This window comes from Porites lutea, chromosome 6 (assembly GCF_958299795.1).
Source record: "Porites lutea chromosome 6, jaPorLute2.1, whole genome shotgun sequence".
NCBI lineage: Eukaryota > Metazoa > Cnidaria > Anthozoa > Scleractinia > Poritidae > Porites > Porites lutea.
Window position 1 is genome coordinate 8,919,693 of NC_133206.1, and position 18,995 is coordinate 8,938,687.

The 18,995-nt window shown below is 39.2% G+C and overlaps 1 protein-coding gene and 1 pseudogene across 1 annotated transcript in view; both read left to right on the forward strand.

Annotated features, from left to right (window-relative positions):
• LOC140941638 (fibroblast growth factor receptor 1-like) overlaps positions 1-15,515 on the forward strand; it is a 51,952-nt pseudogene extending 36,437 nt beyond the window's left edge.
• LOC140941648 (uncharacterized) overlaps positions 1-18,995 on the forward strand; it is a 563,750-nt gene that overhangs the window by 120,716 nt on the left and 424,039 nt on the right. The gene's annotated exons all lie outside the window — the stretch shown is intronic.

The window sequence follows — 18,995 nt, forward strand, 5'->3', positions numbered from 1 at the left end:
TGAAAGGCACCTAATTTGGTTGATATGTTTTTTTTCCTTCATTTATCAGCCTTACTTTTAAAGGAATGAGTAGACATGCTGCAACGAAACCTGTGTTGCAGAAGAAATGTACACAATGTACATCAATATATTCTTCTTGCATTTATTTCTTTGTGTCACGCCTTCTTCTTCTTTTCAAATGTCCTCTCCTCTAACAGGGCCCCCATGAACTCCCACGGAGGGCCTGATGCAGGTTATCTGATATAAATAAATAAATAAATAAATAAATAAATAAATAATGATGATGATGATGATGATGATGATAAAGTATATAATTTATCTTGCCGCGATTTAAAAACATCGAACACAGTGAAAGCTAATCAGTGTATAACGTGTTAATGAATTTACTGTAATGTGGCTTTTCTATACAGATGGTACAAGCATGGCAGACAAAAACGATTTATTAAGTGAAATAAAGATGTTAAAACAAGCTGGTCGGCATCCAAACATCGTCAGCTTAGTTGGCGTTTGTACTCGAGAGCGTATGTTTTATCCTAATCAGTATTTGCTGTAACGAATACTCGGCTCCTTTTTCTTTAATATGTTTCTTTTTCATTTTTTATTATTATTTCAGAGAGGATTCTTGTTGTGACTGAACTGGTTCAGTATGGTAGTTTAAAGGACTTCCTAATATCAAAACGAATAGCATGCGTTTCTGGTGAAGCGAGTCGCTAGTAAATGTACGTTTTGGCTTAAACGACCGGGTGTTACTTAAAATCGCGTTTCAAATCGCTTTGGGGATGCAATTCTTAGAAAAGAAAAAGGTAAGGGAATATACGTGTAATACCTTTTTGCGTTCTTTCCATTCTCAAAACGTGCTTACCTCTTTGTAATATATCTTTAAAACATTTTCCTGTACCTCAGCACTTTTCAGCATATGAAGGGATGATTATTCTGGCAGATATTTTTCATATAGTAGTTTCCATCCGTGGAGTGGTATTTTTCTATATTCTTCCTCTGTGGCCGTCTGTCTTTGCTCTGTCTATATTATTAAGAGGGTCTCAATGGGATTAACCGATAGGCGTAAAACGGCCAAAAATTTAGTCGATAGCCGTGAAAATTGAAAAATTTTAACCGCTAGCCGTAAATAGAGTAAAAAAAAGTTAACCGTAAAAGAAACTGTTCCCTAGATTTGCTACTTTTAAGAGAGGTACTAAACTCACTTATGGTTGCGTTTTTTATTTCCTGGCTAGTGTGACTCCGTACGCACGTTAGGCGAAGCGCCCTTTAGGTGTTGACCAAGACCTAGGCTCCATCTTTTACCGAAATAAAAGGTTATGTAAAACCATTCAGTACGGAGGATTTGAGACGGATCTAAGGTATACCACTTGCCGAGTTGCCCTGTTCCGTAAAGCTGTTGCAGTTGTTCGCTCGTAACAGCATTTTTGTGAAGGGTTGGCCCACGTTTCCCCTCCTGCATCATTTGTTTGCAAATAGTGTTGAGGACTTTGTTAGATTTTTGGAAGGCTGAGTCGCCGACTATCGGCCATGGCTTGTTGTTGGGAGGTTATCCTAAGTATCGGTTGACAGCTGCCCGGATCGCTTTAAGATACAAAACTTTGAACTCTGTGCCGTCCTCTCGCCTGACAGCAGGCGCTAAATTAAAGGATATAAAGACATAGAATAGAAGAGCACCGTCAAAGTTAAGATTAAGTAACAAAATACTCCTAGAACACTCAAAGGAAAGTCTAAGGTGAATTTTTCCCCGACAATGTGCGTTATTGACCCCAGCATTTGATGCTCGCTACGGTCTCAAAATTCGGTTTATTTTTAATTCGTTTTTTTGATATTCTTGTCCACCCGCGAAAATACTATACCCACGATCGACCTGCGAAATCCACCCGAAACCCGCGACAATTTACCTGTGAACTGCGACAATTTACGCGCCACCGCGAAGATTAGACTCTTTACTCCCACTGATGCTATTCTATGATTTAGTTTGATATCAGTATTATTATTTTGATACGATATGTTTCGTAAACTGCCTAAAATGAGTCTTTGTTTCAGTTTGATGTAATGTTAAGCAGTGCAGGTTGTTTGTTTGTTTGTTGTTGTCGTTTTACAAAGCTTTTTTTCAGTTTTTAAGGATTTACTCAGAGGAAAGTGGATTTCAGATTCTTCTCATGCAAACCAACAAAAAACCGCTAAGATTTTGCGCCGAATTTCCCATTTCTTTCCATTACCCTTGGGCTTTTTTATTAAAGCCCTCGCTCCAATCACTTTTTTCACAGTTAGGTTTGATTAGTTCGAGGCTCTCCCCGCATTTCTGTACGTTTTGAGCTTTTACCGGTATACAATTTTTTATCTTTGTATCTTTTATTTCTTTTTAGTGCGTTCATCGCGACCTTTCAGCTAGAAATGTCTTCATTGGAGAAAACCTCGTAGCCAAAGTTGGCGACTTTGGATTGGCACGTGATATCTCAGACTATGGTATTTACACCAAAATATCCAATGTAAATACATGTAGCCTCGGGAACCGCTTCGAACTGCACAATTTTGGGATGGCCGACATTTTCAACTGTAAATCGAGACACCATAAGAATGATTTACCGTGAACTGCGGCTTATAAGCCCTGGGCTTATGTATCTTCGTAAAGGGTTTTAGAAGGACTTATAAACTGAGGGGTTTATATCCGAGGGGGGCTTATAACCCAGGGGCGCTTATCACCGGACTAGAACAAGCTTTATAACATAACTAGAATGTTCGCCTAATCAAATTTAATGGCACGAGCGTGCTTCATATTCCCATTGAGCACACTGATGACGTCAATAAACTATACCTCAAGTCTTTGTGACCATCCTCCCAAGACGTCTCCCGATGCAAGTGCATACGCGATGAAGCGCTTACTATGTATTTCATAACGTAAATTTAAGAGAAAACTTTTGAATTCCTTAACCAATAGTAGGAAAATTAGGTGTGTGTTGTTGTTGTTGTTGTCATCTGCACGAGCTGTGCGGGCTATGGCGTGTGCAAATCATTCTTTGCAAAAATCCTTCTCTCTAGAAGAATTTTTCTGTGAATTAATAGTTTTTCGGTACCCCAATATGGATTTTACAATCTTTTGTAACGTTATCTTAAGTGAGTTGAGTTAAATCTCTCTCTGTTTCAAGATAAGCTTAAAAACATAACTTTCAGGTAAAAATATATATAGTCACGTAGACACTGACGCGCGCTACAATAATAAAACTTTAAATGAACTGCTATATCGATCGCTTTGATAATGTTATAAAACAATTAGCTCATACTTCAACTGTGCGTATGTCGAGATGTTGAGCACTTGGGAAGTTTGGAGAGCACTCGAGAGGTTAGAATTGCTCTAAACTCTTACGCCTTTTTCGTGCTCTCCAGACTTCCCGCGTGCTCAATATCTCGACATACGCACGCTGACTCATGAACTGATTGTTCAATAGCAGTGCTAATCAAAATACGTTTATCATTTACTGGCTTTTTTAATTAAAGTGTTATAATAAATCGAATTCATTTCAATACATTTGGAACAAAAAACTCAAAGAACGAAAAGGTATTCCCTTCAACTTCTATTTTGCGATTTTTTTGGTATGTAATAGGGATGCCGAAAGGACCTGATCGCGGGCTATTCAAATTCTAAAGCGAGAATCTTTCTCTCTTCTGTAGGGAAGAGTACCTTGGAGATGGTTATCCTTAGAATCGTTAAAGGCCCAAGTATACACCGCCAAAAGTGACGTGTAGGTGTCCAAACTGGTTTTATCAACGATCAGCTGCGATACTTGAAGCAATGATTTTTGACTTCATGTTTTTACATATCGTTTAGTCATATTCGATCTTGCATGTGAATGGATTTATTTGACTTGTATATCTTTCTGTTTCTTTCGTTTAAAGATGGTCCTATGGTATTGTCTTGTGGGAAATTGCCACTTACGGTGGGTATCAAATATTAGCAAATTTTATAGTGTTCTCATAGCTGTTTCCTAAGCAAAATATGTTGTTATCTTGTTTGTTGTCTTCAGGTGACGAGCCATACCCTGACATAGAAACGCCAATGGATCTCTTACTTTGGCTTTCCATGGGGAACCGGATGTCCCGTCCCGAACATAGCTCAGAGAAAATGTAAGTTCGCAAAGTAACTTGACTAAGTAGTATAGCAAATAAGGTTTCTAGGAGGGCGGATCATGCGGATCCACATGGTGATTAACATATGGAAATTGAGACAGGTAAATAGTGACGTCAAAAGATAGATGTTGATTTGAAATCACTCAAGTTTAAAGAGGATAACTGATAATTATTTGAATAGGGCGTTTTTTTCTTTTAAGTTTCGTAGAAAGCGGAATGTCAAAGAGCAGACCTTCAAACGTTGTTAATTAAGTTTATTTAATAGCCCTTTTGTTTCCTTAGAACAAGTTCGAGGAAGGGTCGAATATATTGAATACAATTCTCGGTTCCAAATGATTCGAATTTAAACGATTGTTGTACTTTCTGTCACCCAGCATTAAGCACAGTTGAGAAAAATAGTGTGGTATGTTTAAAAACGACCGAAATCGATGTACTGAGGCTTTGTTTTGAACTTGAGACAAAATATTTGCCGCTGCATTCTAGTTGTTCGATTTCAACTTTGCTTTCTCTGAACCAAACTTTTCTCCCATTCAAGATAGCGACCTCATTAGTAAAAACGTGTTCACATACAAAGTTCAAGATGGCGACCTCATTACTAAACCCCGCTTCCATACTTTTTCTCTCACTGAACCCCCCTCCCCCCCCCCCATACATTTACTACAACGGATGCTCTTCGATTACTCAGAGTTGCTCTTATTAGCGCAAAGGTGCACGTGCCCACCCTTCACTCAGCGCTGCGTCGAGCTACTTTAGAGCTGCTCTCAGTAGCGCTAATGTGTATACTATTTACTCAGTGTTGCTCTGAGCTGCTCATCATGGTTATTTAACATTGCTGTGAGCCACTAAGAGTTGCCCGGAGTTAAGCTCAAAAGGGCTCACTGACCACTCCTAGTGGCTCTAGCATTGCTTTCAAAGTAAAGTAGTCCTGAGTGACTTAACCCTAAATCAATTAAACGGGGGAGTTTTGCGAGTCCACTTTCCATATCAAACGTTCATCGAATTAATAGGGCGAGAGAATGGTACATTTTAGCCATTCTGTCCGAGAGCATTTAGCCGTACGTCTAACAGCAATCGACACGAAACAGTGGGTTGTCCGAAACAATATGATGGCGATAGAAGGAATAACCAACTTTTTGAATGAGGGAGAGGGCTTGCCGAGAATAAGAGCTGTAAATATTGTGAGGACGATGTAGAAGATGATGTTAATGAAGATGAAGACGAAGACAACGATGATGAGCAGGTTTCATAATTGGCCGTTTAAGAACTGTTGTCGTAGTTTGCACTTCTCTTCCCTTCTGTCCTTTCGCGCACCTTGTGACAGTACAGCTCGTTTTAATAGAGCCTTTAGGATCTGGTGTACGGCCTTTGTCATCCTCTCCCAAGCTCCCATATGGCATGTCCCAGGTGGGTTGGAGATCCATTTAATCCCTCTGTATGTAAAAAACCCACTGATTCTTTGCTGATACACTCATCGACACAGGTCTAACTCCAACTCCTCATCAGCTCTGATAAAGTTCTTTCCACAGTCGTTTCGAATTTGCTTTAGGAGACTTTTGAGATTGATGAATCTTCTTAAGGCATTAAACATTGCGACTGTGTTCTAGCTGTGTGCAGCTTCGATGTGTATGGCTCGGAATGTTGATCAAGTGAATAAACAACTATACTGTTTCACTCTGCTTTCGGCCTTGTTTCACATCTAATGGACCAAAAACGTTCACTCCAATATGCGTGAACAAAGGTTTGTGCGGAGTAACTCCCTCTTGCGCAAATTTGCGATCAATTGTGATCCCCATTAAGCTTTTCTTTTCTAACAGTCTTCACTACTGTTAACACTCGCGCGCTACAGAACGTCCATTCAAAAGTCCAGAACCTTCTCTGAGAGATAAAAACACAGACCCCTGTCGAAGGTGACGTACTTTCTCATGGTGATGGGAAAAGCAATTATTAGTTCTGTGACATAGTCATCTGTTGGACGAAAGAAAGGATAATAATCCACCTCTCAACTTTTGGCCTAACTTAAAATTTGATGAGCCTTTCCTCATATAATGCTTTTGGCTTGTCTTTCGTCCGACAAGGTAGAAGGTGCCTTAAATACCTCCGGGAACGCAATTACCGTAAAATTCCGAAAATAAGCCCCAGGGCTTATATTTTTCAAAGGCCCTTTTTGAGGGGCTTATCTACGGAAGGAAATTTGCGTCTCAAAATCGATTGGGCTACCCTTATAGTTGGAAGGAAATTTACCGTTTTTGCTTTGTTTTACTTTGTATTTGAGGGCAATTTCCAAGTACAAGCCCCCCAGGAGGGCTTATATTTGGAGGGGCGATTTAACGGAGGGTTTTTTGCGTTACGAGTTTGGGGGGCTTATATTTGGAGGGGCTTATAAATGGAGGGGCTTATTTTCGGAATTTTACGGTACTTCTTTTTCAGCCTTATGACGTTCTTCCACTGTAAGACTCCCGTTTAAAAACCCTCTGTTACTAAGGATGGCGTACTGGTTTTGACGCTTCCCTGTTTCGGCTCGTAAACTTTACTACATCAGCCAAGTAAATGCTGTTTTTATTTTCCACCACAAAGAATATTGATATATTAACTTGTCAAGAGGATTTGAAGAAGCAGTAGTGGTGTAAATCTTGCTTTTCCCCCTTGGGTCACTATGTATCAGTTCCGGGACTTAAATTATTGCGAGCCAGCGAGCTTAGTACTTCCACAAGGAAACGCTGGTCCATTCAGCCACCGACCATTCTTCGTTAGGTCTTCAGATCAGGCCTTGAACCTAATCATTGGCCGGATTGCCATCTCGACTGACAAACCCCTACTCTAAGGGTGATAATTTGCTCCAGATAATAGTAAGGCGGTTTGTCTCAATCAGGTGGAAGCGCTTCGTGTCACTATTGCTGCATTTCAGGACAGTTTTGAATCAGTTCATTTTTATCAACTTGATCTATCCTGGTCTCTAGCTCTTCTCGTATGGCTGGCTCAGCTTTACTGAGTCAACTCCAATCTTGGTTTTGTGATTTCGTGTATGGGAGCCAATCTTGTCTTTCCCATAACGATGCTACAATTGATTCTATTGGCGTTGAAAAAGCGCACATGGTCTACTGCTACATAGCCCACGCGAGATCCATCAGAGACGATATGCAGCTAAACACTCTTTACTGAAATGAAATCCTTAGATTTCAGCACCTGTCAACATAAGATTTCAACTGTGGGAGATCGTCAAGCCAACGCGACCACTGCATTTTCTCAGGTTCATAAATCAGATTGTGCCATCTTAATTTCTCGCGGCAAAGCTGGTCTTGTAGAAGTAGCTTAGCTTTTATCGTGTAGGGAGCTATAAAGCCCAGTGGGTCAAACAGCGAGCTAAGGTAAGGTGTAGGAAGAACTTTATTTTAGCACGATAAAAAGATCAGCATTCCTGGTGGGGTCGTGATTACAGCGATTACAAGAAAAATAAGGAGTACTGAAAGCAAATGTACAATTAAAAATTAAAAACTGTTAAAAATGTTTTTAACCGATATTTCAGTTCTTAGTTGTTACTAAAATAGGTTGCACAGGGAGCCTGAACGCTGTTTTAGCTAATAGAAAAAATTAGAGGGAAATTAGATGTATTTACACTGTATTAGCTAATTAAATAATGAGATGCATTTTCCTTTGTTCCTGTCACTGTCTTTATAAGTCGTTTTGGAAGGGATTTGAATCTGATCAGAGATCCTTATTGAATAACATTGCTGGTTATCAAAAGCGTTTGCTTGTCTCGCGCGTCGTAAATAAGCAAGACGCTCAAGTTTCGTATCACGTTTCTAATATTGTCGTGTTAACTATTAACTCTCGATCTCCTCGGGAGATGATCTCGGGTTTCAATTTAACGGTCACGAGAGAAGAAAAGAGACTCTTTTCTCTTCTCATGGCCGTTGGAGGAAACTTAATAGTTAACAATATTACAAAAGTGAGACAAAACTTGAGCGTCTTAGGGACGGACCATTAGAAAACTTATGTGGGGGCGGGCGAAGTACAAAAAAAATATTCGCGCAAGGAAAAATTAAATGAAAAAAAATTCATGCACGCAAATTAATCCTAAAAAATTTTCATGCTATGGCCTAAAAAAATTCATACAAGGAATTTGGTAACGAAAAAAAATTCCTGCGGCTCGAAAATTCCCCCTCCCCCCACCCCCCATAACTTTTCTAATGGTCCGTCCCTTATTTACGACGGGCCAGACAAGCAAACGCATTTGATAACCAGCAATGTTAACCGTCTCTTATCGGATTCAAATCCCTCCCAAAAAGACTTATAAAGACAGTGAAAGGAACAAAGGAAAATGTATCTCGTTATTTCATTAGCTAATACAGCGTAAATACATCTAATTTTTTTTATTAGCTAAAAGAGCGTTCGGGCTCCCTGTGTAGGTTGTGAAAATGTACAGTTGAAAATTAAAACTGTTAAAAGTATTCGTAACCGATATCTCTATTTTTAGTTGTAGCTAAAATAGGTTCGAAATTCATTTTATCAGTATCAAATTTTACAAGACAGCGTTTAAATTCTTTCAATATTTTAGCCCCTGTTTCCTTGTTTGTTAAAGTGTTCCATGCGATTGCTCTTCTAAAGCGTATGGAGTTCCTGATAAAATTTGCTTCTGGTCTTGGGAGAATGATGTTCTCATTTCTTCTGTGGCCAGAATTCCTCTGTAAAAACAAATCTTTAAATTCCGTGACGGTGTAACCTTGAAGACAAACTCCGTCAGTCGCAGTTTGTACATTGTTTCCAGACTGTCCCATCTAGTTCGTATTAAGACATCCTCAGCGCTAGTGTCCCATGGCAGCCCATATACAATCCGTCCAGCCCTTGCATGGAGTTTCTCCAGGTTGTTTAGGTGCGTCTTGTTGCCCGATCCCCACACTGCCAGACCGTATGTAACTGATGGCATTATCACTTTTATGTAGAAATCTTCTAATTGCTTCTGAGGGAGGAATCGCATGCGTCAGAGTAGACTTAACTTGGATGCGAAGGACTTCGCTACATTTGCAGCTTGATCTGGCCAGGACAACTTGTTATCAACTTGAACTCCGAGGAGTCTTTCTGAGGTTGCCCACTTTATAATGTTGTTGCGAAGGCGAAGAGCTTAGATAGGGCCAGTAACTGTTGATTTGCGCTGCATGATCATTGCTTTACATTTTCCTGGGTGTGATACCATCGAATTTCTGTCGCACCATTCCTGGAGTTCAGCTAGAACATTGTTTAGAGAGTTTGTTTGCAAATCCGTCGTATCTGCGATACAGTATATTGTTGTGTCGTCTGCATACAGATAGGTTTCCGCAGAGCCTAGTGATTTTAGGAGGTCGTTTGTGGAGAGCGAGAATAGCGTGGGTCAGAGGATCGACACTTGCGGCACTCCGTGAGTTATAATGTGCGCATCGGAGTCGCATCCGTTGATTTCTGACGAATTGTCTTCGTTATGTACGGCAGTTCTTTAATCACAGCCAGATATCTCCTCTGATTCCAGGGTCGTTCAGCTTTTATAGTAATATATTGTGCAACACTGTGTTGAAAGCTTTAGTGAAATCCACAAACAGTATTCCCACAAAAAGCTTTCTTTCTGCTGCTTCTCTTCACCTCTCAGTTAGGTGTATTAAAAGCTGTTCTGTTGACTTTCTGTTAATCAAGTAAATTTTGCGTAACCACGTAATTAGTGATATTACTTGCGACGCAGCATTCCATTAATTTACTTGGTATACTGAGCATAGACAGTGGTCTGTAACATGTTCTGTCTTCCTCTCATCCTTTTTTTTAACGCTGAACTGACTGTAGCTATTTTCCACTGGTCTGGTGGCTTGCAGGCTTCAAAACTCTGTTTAAACACGCTCGTGAGAGATGGGGCAATAGACATACCCGCATACTTTAAAAGACGCGCAGATACGCCATTTGGCCCAGTAGCTTTCTTCACTTTTAACTTACAGGTCTTTTCCTCGATTTCCCTCTGCCTAATCGTGATGCTGGTCATAGTCGGCGTATCCACATTCTCACGGCCATGCGCGTGTAATGGCGGAATTTCATCCGCGGGGCCAATCAATTTTTCAGCAACTGTGCAGAAATAATCGTTTAACATAGTTGCCTTTTCAGTGTCATCTGATGTTAGGGTTCCATCGTCCTTATTTAATTGGTGGGCTTGTCTGTTTACTTTTGTTGTTCCTGATGTCTTTTTTAGTAGTGATCTGAGATACCCAGCGGACATGTGCCCTTTTGTTTGACCAGATCTTTTCTATTCGTGACAATGAGGTCAATCAAAGTTTTAGAATGGTTAGTAATTCTTGAACTAACAGTTGCTTGACCCTTTTTCCACAAGATATTGAAGCCTTTCAGATGCCTTCCAAATATACGTGTCCGCTTCTTCGACCCATTTCAAACCAAGTGCACACTCAGTTGGCAATTCTTGTATGTCACGATTTACCATAGAAACTGCTCTCTAGGTTTTCGGTAGTTCAGCTAGTACCTTTTGGTTATTACTTATCCACTTTGTCAATCTAAATCCGCCCCTTGTTAGCAACTCTCGTTGCTGTGTCGAAAGCCTACTTCGGTCTTTGGAGTAGTAGCATACTTAATCGAATCATCCACTTTCATTTTTCTTTCCACGGTTTGGACTACGTCAGGAACAAATTCCGGTACATAAATCGAAGCACTCTTCTTTAGACTGAAGTTGCAACACTGGGCTAGGACGTTGCACCAAACAAATGTCTCACCATGGCTATCGGTAATTGGTTCTCTGATCCGTTAACCAGAAACGTCGTCGATTTGAAGTTTTAATAATAATGGAATTTATATAGCGCTTATACATCGCTGTTCTAAGCGCTTTACAATGTAAAAAAGGACATAAGAATATCATTAAGCACAAGCTTTCATATAACCCTACTGTACACATCTTAAAAAGGAAAGAAAGAAAAAAAAACAAAAACAAATATGACGAAACTAAGTGTCATATACCTTTTTAAAAAGAAACGTTTTCAACTTAGATTTAAAAAGATTAACATCAGGCCAAGCACGAATTTCAAAGGGGAGCTTGTTCCATAGTCGGGGGGCAGCAACGGAAAACGCTTTCTGGCCATAAGTTTTCATGTTAAAATTTGGTTCTTCATTAGGCGTAAATGATCCCTTGATGACCGTAATGTCCTTGCTTGATGGTAAAATTTTAAAATATCTTCAAGATATCGGGGACCGGAGCCATTCAATGTTTTAAAAGTTATTAAATTTATTTTAAAAACAATTCTCTCCTCAACAGGAAGCCAGTGAAGATCTCTTAGAGTCTCGGTGATGTGATCTCGTTTTTTGAGACCGGCGATAATTCGAGCAGCCGCATTCTGAACGGACTGCAACTTAGCTATGTCCCGTTTTTCGGCACCAAAGAGAAGAGAATTACAAAAGTCCAACTTCGAGCTAACAAAACTGTGAATTAGAATTTCTGTGGTACTTGTACTGATGTATTTTCTTATTTTAGAAATATTTCGTATGTGATGGAAGGCACCCTTAACTATTGTATTAACATGAGGTGAAAGTGACATTGTGTCGTCAAAAATCACACCGAGATTGCGAGCCTGTTGAGAGGGCCTGATGTTTTCCATGCCAACAGAAATCGTGGGTGGGGGCAACGAATGACGAAAACGGGAGTATGGAAAGAGACATTCTGATTTATCATTGTTGTTTCCTCGTTTCAACTGAGTTTCCTTCGTAAACACGAACGTCAATGAACAATTAATCTTCTTTCTGTTCGTCTATTGGACCGATAATCATAGTCCAACCAAAACTTTACCAGTCTTTAACTCGAGCGGCAGGGAAAGTGTTGGTTTTTCTTCAACTTCTTCGTCTTCAATTTTGGGAATGTCAATGCTCGTAAACTAAATGAGGACAGCAAGCAAGGTCTCCTCCCTTTACGATGCAACTTGTTGAGTTCGCGTGAAACAGTCTTTACTTTTCCCCTGACTCTGCACAGTTCCACTTCAACAGAATCATCCATTGACTTTACCACAAGATCCACCAATTTATAAACCACCTTTTCCGAGCCCGTCATTCCTGTCAGCGTAAATTCAAATCTTTGGCCATCTTATTCAAGCTTTTTTAATAACAGGAACAATGTCACTTCGGAGCCATTGTCAGGAGCGGAGTATGTTTCAATCACTCTATCACCTCGTTTACCTCGAACCTTGACTTGGATAACTCAAGACACATCTGCGTTTCTTCGCGTACGGTAGCAGCTACAGCAATTCCATAATCATCACCGGCCCCCGTTTATAGACCACGATCTAGAACAGATACTCCAGGTACAGCTCAGAATAAATAAAAAAAAGCAATCATTATCATATTTCAAAACAAAGTAGGAAATCATGATATTCACAGCCAAAAAAAAACAACAACACACATGTACCTATTCAGGTCCAGGCATTTAGGAGAAAACCAAAGGGACTAAGGTTATTTAGCTACAATAAAAAAGCTTGATCTCAAGACGAATAAGGTTAGTTCTGTAAGTAGAGGCCCAAACTAAGTTGCAGTAAAAAAAAGTATGGATAGACTAGAGAAAAATATAGTGTTCGTAAGGTTTTCGCACTGCATAAACCCATAAACTACGCAAAAAGAGAGCAAGAAAAACCTCTATTGCTCAAGCTGACTCTAAGGTCACGTTCCACACTATCACAAGCTCAATCCGCCGTTTGTCACGAGCTGTTAGTCATGTTTGGCCTGTTAACACTTAATTCAAATGGGACTAATCACAAACCGCGTATGAAACTAGCCAATCAAAAACGTCGACATATGTCCTTCCTACTCAGCGGGGTTCGAACACGATATTGTGCACTAATTCACAGACGCTGTATACAGAAGGTTTAGAGCGTCTGCGACGCAGGCAATAAACAAAGAAAGCGGCAGGAAATAGAAATGCAAAATTACGTTACGTTTCAGTGATTTTAAGTCACTGGCGAGTAAGCGCTTATTATTTTGACAACATGAATCAACCAATGAACACTTTTCTTAGTTTTTTCATCGGCCTTAAAAATAACTAAATAAGTTGTCCAACAGGTTACGTAAACAACCTAAAAATAGTACGTCACATGATCTTAATGACATGCCTACTCATGACGTCATCGCGTTAATTTATTCCCTCTCAAAATAATTACATAACCCCTCAAAAAGAATAGGAATAGGTAGCAACCTTGCTTAATGAATAATATATGAATATTTGCTTCTGTTATTTGCAGGTATGAAATAATGTGGTTATGTTGGAAAGAAAATCCTTTGATGAGACCCACATTTGCTGATATCACCAAGCGATTCCCATATTATTTACAAAGATATAAGGTACATTTTCTTTTTTTTTCTTCTTTCGTTGTTAATTTCATACTGAACGTTTGTTTCAACAAATCAGTGGTTTTCCATGCATAAACCGTTGCCTTTCTCCCGTGAACAAAGGCATTAAATAGCTCCAGGCTTGGGTCGACAAAATGCCGTGATTTGTATGAAATTGTCCACACACGGTCTCGACCTCGGTTTTATCGCGCGGGCCTACTAGAAAGGAACGTGGGGAAGTTCTATTGCCTTACTGCTTTGCCTTTACCTTTCTATTGCCTTACTGCTTGCCTTACTGCTAAGTCTATTAATGTATGATACAGTGAATGGAAATGTACCTAGTTACTTAAGCGATCTTTTCTCGAATGTCTGTGAGAACAACCCTTATAAGTCTATGCTAAGAAATACGGAATATAATGTTGTACTGGACCACGTTCCAAAAACAGAATATTATAAGGGGTCTTTCTCACACAGAGGAGGAATGCTGTGGAATTCATTACCAAATGACATAAAAGCGTCCGAATCTAAAGCTATCTTTAAAAGAAAACTGGCTAGTAGGCAGGCAAACTGTTGACTACATTTTACTATATTTTATTATTTGTACATATTTGTAGTGTAGTTGTACAGTATTTACTTCTGTTTCTATACGGCTTTCATGTAAAGAAGTTATGTAACTTATGAAATTACCGTATTCAAATAAAAGTGAATCAATCAATCAATACAAGGCAGGGAAGAACTCTCTCTGACACCGGACATGCATTGAAAACACAAGGAAACCCCGGCCACTGATATAAATAATTGGTCATAATAATAATTTTCAAATTCCACTTTATTTTTAGCAACCAAAAGGTTTTAGTGAAAAAAGAAATAACTTAATGAAATAAATAAAAAAAGAACTTAAGAGAACGGTGGATGCCTATGTAGCCATTTGGAATGTTGTTACGCCAATCGGTTGTGGCCATAGTTCGTCAATGACGCATGGAACGCAAACATTTAGCGCGGACGTCTTTATATCAAAATCGCTATTGGATCCGAATAAAATTTACTTCTCTGCTCATCTTAATTAACTTTGGCTTAATTTTGGCTCTTCTATGACATTATGGAGATCAACTATTGGGGGTTCGAATTCGTTAAGTGATACCTATGTAATTTGACCTAATTTCTCGCGTGAAGAGCTTAGCATAGCGAACATTTTCCGACATGCTACAAAAGCACAAGTTTCATTAACATAGCTTTGGTACACTTTTAGGTGAAATGATCACTTGTCTGTTTGTTTGTTTCTTTGTTTACGTTTAATTTAGAACAATTATATGAATATACCAAAAGCAGATGATGGAAGCGTCTCAGAAGTTTCATTATTGAATGGTGTTTCACTGAGCAGAACCGGGAACATGACCACGACGGTTTGACAACCGGGGAGAGGCCGCGACGAGGGAGTATAGGTAGTTGAAGCAGGAACAACTTAAAGTTCACGTAAACAAACTTTTGGTTCGCAGAGACCAACTGAGGGGAAAAAATGACGTTTTAATAATAGTACTAGTTGCATTAGATTAAGAGTAAGAGTAAGAAGTTTATTGTATACTACCCTGCGGGGTTTTTCAGTGATACAAGACAAAGCTATAATTCATCATCAAGTATATATAAAAATAACTGCCTAAGAAAAAAATTACCTAAGTTTCCGTTTAAAATTCTTATGATGCAATAAAAGGTTAAAACTTACGAAACGCTCGCGAGGTCAAGAAATTTATACAAAAATATTTGCCTCAGTTTCTGTTTAAAATCCCTGTGATTCTCACTTTTAAGAAAGACCTCAGATTTAAATCTGAGGTCTTTATCTAGGCCGTTCCACAAACTGACAACTCTGTACTGGAATGATCGCTGACCAGCAGCTGTTTTAAATAAAGGGACATTTTTAACAATTAAAATTGTTGTGAATTGCGTGTCACGTGGCCAGAGACTAGGCCTTTGGTAACTAGCTTGGATGTGAGGTAATCTGGAACACAACCAGTCATACATTTAAACACAAAAACAGCGTTCCTTAGATATAATTGCAGTGTTGCAGGCCGGGGTTACAGGTAACTAGTCATACATGTAGTTGTCACTAAATCTGCCCCCGACCAATTGACTCCATGTGGTTGTCCATGTATTTGCCATGAACCTTTGAAATGCAGTTTTCTTATTAGAGATTCTGAGAGTAATTCTTTTCTCAATTATTACACTTTGTTTCCTGGATCAATGAAAATCCTCATACATGTCATGTTTAGAATTGTTTTTTATACATCTCATAATGAGTTCAACCAACACTGCAAATGTAATAGAACGCGTGTTCAACAACAAAACCATCTTTAATTATATATTTGTAACTAACAAGATAAATGTCCTAGAACTTTGGATGTCGATATGACTGTGATGTGAAGCGTTCTGTCGAAGATGAACAGGTGTTAAAGTTCCTGAGTGAGCGGACGCCGGAGGTAGAAGCTCATTATGAGGTTCCGCTGCTTTGGAAGGATCAAAACAGCCAATTTCCTGACAATCGTGTTGTGGCTATTCATCGACTTGGTCTTCTAGAGAAGAGACTTCAACGTGATCCTGAGTTGGGCGAAGCCTACAAGAAAAACCATTGACACAGACCTAGAAAAGGGGTATATTAAGACACTTACCAAAAAGAAAACTGCTGACCAAGCAAAGTGTACTTGGTGTCTCCCTCACCATCTTGTACTTAACCCTAATAAACCTGGATAGGTCAGACGTGTATGTTATGCAGCTGCTAAGTATCAAGGGTCTTCATTGAACAGTCACCTTGTAAGTGGACCTGACTTGCTGAACAATCTTGTTGTAATCTTCATGGGATTCATAGAAGAAAAGATTGCTTTTTCTGGAGACATTAAGAGACAATGTCTAACCAAGTTGCTGTCCCACCAGAGGATCAAGCTGCCCTCCGTTTTCCGTTTTCACCGGAGTCTGAAATCGAAGTCTATCAGTACCTGCGACATATTGCTGGGGCTAAGTGTGCACCAAAGTGTTCTAATTATGCCCTTTTAAGGACGGCAGAGGACAATGGACAGTAATACCCCGTTGCTGCTCGTGCTGTTAAGCGCAGTTTTTATATGGAGGATTTCTTTAAGTCTGTAAAGACGACAGATGACGCACTTGAACTGCAACAGCAACTTGGTCACCGTAGTCGGCAAACAATTGAATTCCTCTCCCGGACAGGCCTTCAATATTACGCGGGTAATCTTTTAGAGGACAGGTAGCTTGCAAACTAAACTGAACGCAGGGTTAGCGGAACAGCAACAAGATGATTTATTCCAAAAATTAACGTAGTTTCCACGAAGTAAAACTCTACAACAGCACGTAACTAGATAAACTTACACGGCCTACGCAAACTTGAATAGACACTACTTCCGTCACACTTGACAAAACACGACTAACGTCAAACTCTCTTCGCTTGTGAAAACTAGTTAAAACGTTGCTTGGACTCGTCTACTTCTTTCACAATAAGATTGTGGAACTTTCTAAGTAGTCTAATTGTAGAAAGATTACAAAACATACCGCTTTGGAAACGCTTACACAAGATCCTAAACTAAACAAACTATGAACTCTCGCGAAGCTTCTAGAATGCCACGCTTAAAAGTTACACAATACAATTTTTCGTAACAGGCAAACACATGAGCCCTATTATCTTTAAGAGCGCATAAATCATTGTCTGACAACTATAAATACTCAAAACAAAGTATATTGTGTGTATTACTCTGATTACTTTGTTAAAATACTCCTACTTTTTGTGATTACCTTGTCAAGAATTTTCCTTTAGTTACCAGTCTCTAGTTAGCGCTTTCAAGTTACAGTGAATAATGCCGCAAGTGACGTCCTGTTTTTTGGCATTGTTTTGTCTCTATTTTAGGGCATATGCTGACTGGATTTTTACTGGGCGACCTCAAGTCAAGCCCAGTTATAAATCCTCTTCCGTTCCGCAATCGTTTCAGTAATATCCGGGCACTTACATACGGGCACTGCTAATTGTTCCCCCAGTTTAACCCAAAAGGCGATGCGTGTTTCGACAAAGCATGTTTTCCCATTTCATTGCCGTATTACATATTGCCTTTTCAATTCTATATTTCCTTTTGTTTATGTAACACACGCCTTATTAGAGGTCTACATTTCGGATAAGGGTAAAGAAGACTCGGACGACGGAATTTACACTTCAAGAATTTCGCACACAAGTTCAATAGCTTGCGAAGCTCAGTGGTGGTTTCAGTTTGGCGAGAGGGCAAATGAACAGTAAATTAAAGAAAAAACGCAAAACGTTTTTTGGCGCAAGGCAAGTCACTGACTAGTGCAGAGTTTGGTGACTTTTCTTCCTATAGCTTACTGTTGTTCTCAATGTGGTCTAGAGTTTTTGTTTTTATTTGTATCTGTACCTTCCTAAGCTTTTATCTGAATCAAATTTGTGCATGAACTTGTTATGCTAATCTCTTATTGTGTCTTCTCCCCTTCAGCAAGCATGATTGATTAGAGTTTCGATAAATTTGAAAGTTCACAACTCGCTTTAAGTTTCTGGCCATACATACCTTTTGATGATGGTGTAGACTAAAGCCATCAAAAATGGGAACTTAAACCTATCATGAAATCGATTTCACTCGAAACTCCAGATGACATAAGCTTACACATGTACAAAGACAAGACCTGTATTTTACTGAAGGTGTTTTGAATACGTACACTGTAAATGTGAAGAAGAAGTACAGTGTTAAATGAATGAACCATAGGGTTTCAATTAAAGCAAAGGTCGATCATTGTGCATCGAGATAAATCGATTGAATACGAAACAATTTAAGTTTGTAATAGTCAGCACTATGACCCAGGCTAGATTTGAACAAGATCACGAGTTATTGTATTTAATATAAAGGGGCGTTTAGTTCAGTCTTTAGCCACCGACGGATTAATTCACTGCTGAGAAAAATAGCGAATCTTCAACTCATACAACGGTTTAAAAAAACTGTGTGAGTAATAAGATCTTTAAACTTTTCGAGGTCGAAAAAGGCAAACAACTAATTTTTTTAAGACGAAGAAAAACAACAAGAAACCAAAGGAAAAAATCTTGAAACATAACACTTTAATCTTGTGACAACTGAGTTTTCGTGTCGACCATAATTTTAAATTAAGATTATCATCTATTAACAACCTCAGAGAGGCCCGTGGATCCATCGGAATAGGTTTAATGGGTTAATTCTTTTCTATCATAATCTGTTGGCCGTCTGTTCTACTGACAAAACTTCTCGTTTTCATGTAATGCAACACAGTTTTATGGAAGCCAGCTAGTAAAGTCTTTCGGCGAGTCTAGTTAAATTATAAAGTCGTGCCTTCGCTGAAGTCGCTAGCTGTTCCAGGTCCCGTGAAACCTCCAAAGAAGCCATTATAAAAACTAAGAGTATAACCGTCGTCGATGCGGTTGTTCTTTTAATTCTTATCTTTTCTTGCTCTCACTTTTCTTTTCAGTTTCCCTTTTCTTGCGTGATTGTCAGAGCTTGTCTTGATTTTTAGTT